General features: G+C 39.8%; 1 long non-coding RNA gene across 1 annotated transcript; it reads right to left on the reverse strand.

The window, feature by feature from the left end:
* Positions 1–1,951: 1,951 nt before the first annotated feature.
* LOC133522569 (uncharacterized) lies at positions 1,952–5,707 on the reverse strand. The gene is made up of 2 exons (XR_009800085.1): positions 5,590–5,707; positions 1,952–5,369 (listed from the first exon to the last, which is right to left on the reverse strand). It is a non-coding gene; the product is annotated as an uncharacterized LOC133522569 (long non-coding RNA).
* Between the last annotated feature and the right edge of the window lie 202 nt (positions 5,708–5,909).

Here is a 5,909-nt window from a genome sequence, read left to right on the forward strand (position 1 = left end):
ATAATTGTATTCTCTACCAGTCCAGTAGAGTAGGGAAGGGATCTTTAATGACCCTTTACGAACAAATCTACCTGATGATGACTGACGTGTGTTGCTTACACATTTCGACGCGTCACACTCGGGCCATGCTTACTCTGCACGGCATTTGCAATTACAAAGTGTGGCCGTGTCATCTTAATGTCACATTTATATGAAAATATTGACACTGCTCACGTTGTTCAGTTCAAGTTTGTGGAAAGTTAATTTAGACGGTGTTTACAGTTGAAATTGCGAGTTCATTGAATACCACTGTCTGTAAAGTTACAGTAAGTAGGTACCTAGGTAGAGCAACTCCCAGAAACACGGCAGCCGCGAATAACGACATTCCACCATTTACCCGACACTGCATCATTTCCGGCCATCGTCGCGCCGGCCGCTTCCGCCCGCCATCTTGCCACAAACGTCATATTTTATACGTCTATCTATTTAAAATTACTTCCGGTACAGACGGCGGGGAAGAAATATACATTTTCAAATAACTGGAAATAGACAAGGTGTAAAGTTGCCGATCTTTGTCGTTTCGTCACAAAATACGAATTGTTGTGATAATTATTATTGACTGTACTATGAGAAATGTAAGACATGTTCATACTCATATTCGTACTCATTATTTATTGGTAATAGGTAATTACACACTAATTACATGTCAACTGCTAACCTTGCTCGACGTAGTAGGTAGGTATGTGGTACGGTATATCTACGGTATAGTTATGCGTTCGGGACTTCAGGACCTATACCGTACCCATTTAGGGAGCTAATCTAGACTCTGACCGCTAATTTTGCATAAACTATAGCAGTAATAATGCATACGCTATAAACTCTATACCTACTTCACTAACACTTGGCATGACGTAAAACTTAGCATGGTCTGATGGCTCTTCCAATTCCTAGGGATCAAATCAAATCAGTGATTTAATTATCATTAGAAAAATCTCCCAAACAGAAACAAGATAGGTCAGTATCGTTATTTCAGCGTCATCTCCGTGTATTTAGTACGCGACAGCTGAGTAAACCGGCCACAATAGTTATGGACACCGAAACGCGCCGCCGCGCCGTGGCTGCTCGGCGCGTCAAGTGCCAGCATTGTCTGTGGTCACGTTCGCTATTGTATCACCCAATTCTATACACTAAATGTCCCGAACACGTCCTAGAGCTAGTCTCTATAATCAGACCTTTAGATTCGTCGCAACTGTGAGTATGTGTGGCTTTAGTGATACTGGTTAATTTATTTATGGTAGTAAATAGTAATAGTGGGTTTTGGATGCTGTGTTGATGCAACTGGACCACGCGTGACTCGACTGCTCGCATTCATCGTAATGAGGGTTCTTAAAGTGGTCGTTGGGGATTTTATTTTGATTTGCTTTGATGATGACATAATAGATTTCGTGAATGTTGTTAGATGTGGACGGGAGCTAGTTTGTTTAACCGATTCTTGTTAAACCGGATCATTGACCACGTATTTGGTTAATGTGGTACAATTGAACCCTAAAATCCACGAAGTTAATTTGTCTTCTAAATTTTAAAGGTACAAATACATATTGTTGTAAGTAGCTACATTCACATACAGCAAAGGATTTTAAGCTTCATTTGGGTGCGAAATATACCTAGATACCTACTTAAATTGTAAAATATACTTAGTAGGTTTAATAGTACATTACGATACAAGTGCGAAAAATAGGAAATTCGAAACGAGTGGCGATAAATTAAAATACGACCGAAGGGAGTTGCGAATCAACTATTCGCACATGTGTCGTACAAAGTTTTACAGTACATATGGCCCTTTAAATGTTCGACATAGTAACTTAATATGCTAATTTTCGCACTAGTGCGGTAAAGTAGCACCATATGTACTGTAATAGTACATTAAGTCATATGTAGCTCTTCCCGTTGATCGGTAGCTAAATTGTATCGGTTATGGTATGAAATACTTTTATTTATCATGTGGTATGGGTATAGTGGTGGTAGCGTAACAGGCGAGCATAATATTGTCGTGTCGCGATAAAGCGACACGGGTCGCGGGCGAGGGTAACGGCTGCGATGTTATCGGGTTATCGCTCCCTTGTGGAGGATCCGACTGGGTCGGGTCGGGCGCCTTACACGGCATATAGCTTGTGTGGTTGATGCGCTACCTATAACACATTTGATTACTATAATATGAGTAGGTACTTGTTACGTTCGTCCTGTCTTATAAAATATTAAATTTTTGTTTGCAATACATTTTTCCCACTTGATTTTTTGTTATCCGTGAGAAACAACATGCCTAATCATATTCATTAGTACCTACTTATTTATTGGGTCACCCTTATTAGGTACTACTATTCTCAAACATTTCCATGCTTTAGATCCCGTGAGAGTTTAGTTAAAAATGAAAGAAATAAATCTATTGTGGAATGATAAACCGTAACATTTAACTATAGTACGTTTTACCTAGTATAGATAGTAATAGAGCCAACATCAAGTGACTTTGCGGCATGGCCTGGTACAGGAAAACAGTGAAGAGTCTGCGCGGAAAGGGAAGAGTGCGATATAAGGGCACCACCACATACTAATGACTCTTCGCTTTCCGCACGGCGCGGACTCTACATACTTGATATTATTAGCTCGACTATAAGTATAGTAGTAGGTATGTTACCGACATCTAAGTATAGATATGTGTTTGGTATCTACAGATACCTGAGTACTTAACTACTGTCTGTATTGTAAGTACTGTATTACTTAACGATATTTTGTCGTTCAACAGCCCCTAGGCCGCTCGTTTCGACGACAATGCTGCGTGACTCGGCGCTGGGTAGTTGTAGGTACCACGTAGCTAGTACATGCCGAGCTGTGGGTGTACACTGTCCTGTACCTAGTCGTTGCGTGGAGCCCGGGGCGCGGGGCGGGGCAACACCAGCCAATCATGTAACCGATACCCTACTTCTTCAACAACTCCACGCAACCTGAAACACACCCTATAGTTACTATCGTAGGGTTTATATTGCAAGTGGCGCGGCGAGCGATTGTGTAAGCGATACCCTAGTTCTTCTTAAGAGCGCGAATTAATTTCAACCGTGTGATGTGAAGTTAAGGTCGAGTTTGACTTGAGGTTGGTTGTAATGGATAGGTTTAGTTTCCGAGTCGTAAATTTTATGATGTTTTCGTATATTGGGCTGTATGTAGCGTCGGAATGTGGGGGAGATAGCAAGAGGAAGATTTATTACCTACTGGGTGACATTAGGTTATGTGACATTTTGGAGTATCTATTTGCCCGTTTATAAATCTGTAATATGAAATGTAATTCTACATTGCTCTTCATGTTTGACTTGTTTTTTTTTATTATACAGGAGGCAAACGAGCAGACGGATCACCTGATGGTAAGCGATTACCGCCGGGCATGGACACCTGCAACACCAGAGGGGTTATAAGTGCGTTGCCGGCATTTAAGATGGGAGTACGCTCTTTTCTTGAAGATTTGAAGGACATATCGGTCCGGAAATACCGCATGCGACAGTTCATTCCACAGTTTTAGTGTTAGATTACCTATTAGACATTAGTGAGAGCCATTCTAATACTTATTAAAATTGCATAGGTATTATTCTGCTGATACTGACATTTAATAACACTAAAGAGCAATGAAAACAGGTCTCTCAGTATGAGAATCACGGTTATTCACGTAATAATTTATGTGACTCGTTTTTATATCGCTATACATTATAAGAAACTTGTAGTAATTACCTATTTAAAAATGACATAATCAAGACGACATACCTTTATAGATTCCTACCTTAACCAGAGCTATTAGTAAACATAGTCTATCCATAATTAATTTGTACGTATCAGATGATCTCCATCACGAAGCTTCATGTTATGTAATACATAATTACACACAGCGTGTAGCTGTCATATTATTGACTTACCGAGCGACGCAAAGAAATTCCATCAACAAAGGAGTCCGTTAGCAAACAAATGTAGAAATAAGCACCTGACGCAGGAAGTCATTAGTAAATAGATGGCGATAGCGCCCCACTCCCCGAAATTACCAGAAACCAACTTACTTTTGCCGCTACAAACGAAACTTGCAAAAAAATCGACTTTTTACTTAACAATACAAGGTTCATATTAGAGTTTATTCAATTACACAACCGTACACTTAAGTTTGCCGTACAATACTAACAAAGTTATTACTTCAGTTGCATTTTAGATCAAAGTTAAACTGCAACCTTATCTCTACAGTATAAGGTGCTGTTTCCAAGCGCGCTGTCTCCACAAGTGTAACAGTAAGCTTAGTATTTTTTTTACAAAATATGTCTGTGGCACCACCCTATTGACCGTAACGGTTATCTGCGCATCTAAGGCCTGGGCCCGAGCAGGGCGCCCTGCGGCACCCCGCGGCACCCTGCAGGGACCATTGAGCCGGGGTGCAAAGGCTTTCATAGTTAATCTATATTCTATACCATTCGAGGTCTATGAATAATGAAGGTACCTACCTGACAGAATATCTAGAGAGTAGATGTTGACATCAAAGTGATATCTAAATGATTTCATTTTGTCATCATCTTAAATGTACGCGCGAATTTATATATCATTATGTTGCCAAAATGTACGAACAAATTGGCCTCTATTCTTTATTGCATACTTTTTTTTATATATTACGTCGGTGGCAAAAAAGTATACGGCCCGCCTGATGGTAAGTAGTCTCCATAACCTATGTACGCCTGCAACTCTAGATGAGTCACATGCGCTTTGCCGACCCTTACATACATTACAGCTCAACGAGGGGGGCGTTGAGCTCTGGCAACCTTACTCACCGGTAGGAACACAACACTATGAGTAGGGTCTGGTTGCGGTTTTCTGTAAGGTGGAGGTACTTCCCCAGTTGGGCTCCGCTCTAGATCTTGAATGACATCCGCTGTGCTGTGCCCTACCACACAAAGCGAGATGACATTCACAATGCCCATACCTCTCTTTTGGACGTAGTTTAAGGAAGCACCCGGGTCCGGGTCCGGGTCCGGATACACTTCGATAAAAGAAACATTACGTAAAACAATTGGTTAATAAACACACATATATGGTATATGGCAGACACGGTCTCATTGCTGATCTCGTCCAGACAAACTGTAATGGAATATTTTATGGAATATGAGAAAGTTAATAATGTTAAAAAGAGTTGGTGCGGGAGGCTGAGGCTGGTGGCTGGTGTTGGTGGTGTTGGTGGTGGTGGTGGTGGAGTTGGTGCTTGTTTCATTAATTAAGTGCACACCAGTCATCGACTACACCCCAATCACGTTCCTTTTACAATTACTTAAGTAATACTTGAAATTTGAAATTGAATATGTTTTTCGGTACCTAACCTATTTTAGTAAGGTAATCTTATACAATAAGTGGGTTCATTTTATATAAAACTAGTGGATAAAAAAAAAACAAAAAAACAAAATGTACTTACCATTACAGGAAGAGCGAGTTCTCCTGACACAGGTGTCTTCATACCTACTAGGAGGGCTCAACACTTGTAAAAATTGTATAAGTACGTGTTTTTTTCACGAAATAATTTTTTTTTTTTTTTTTTTTAACCAATAAAAATCATATTCGTATCTTGTGGCAGTAATACCTACCTACTGATATTTACACGAAGCCATTCGAAAATATTGATAGTGACGTTTCAACAATACAATTCTATAGACAATCTAGACATCGTATTGTCAGATGATCATCCCGTTGCTGCGATTATTGATACAAATCTTAATAGCAATCATGTTTTTCAAATTCCAGAGAAAAGTATGATAATAGGTAATTTATTTATTAATAGTACCTGGGCGACCGAGCTTTGCTCGGTTATAACTATTTATTGTAATATGGTGGTCTATAGGTGATAATCTTAACTACATTTTTTT

This window comes from Cydia pomonella, chromosome 11, assembly GCF_033807575.1.
Source record: "Cydia pomonella isolate Wapato2018A chromosome 11, ilCydPomo1, whole genome shotgun sequence".
Classification (NCBI taxonomy): domain Eukaryota; kingdom Metazoa; phylum Arthropoda; class Insecta; order Lepidoptera; family Tortricidae; genus Cydia; species Cydia pomonella.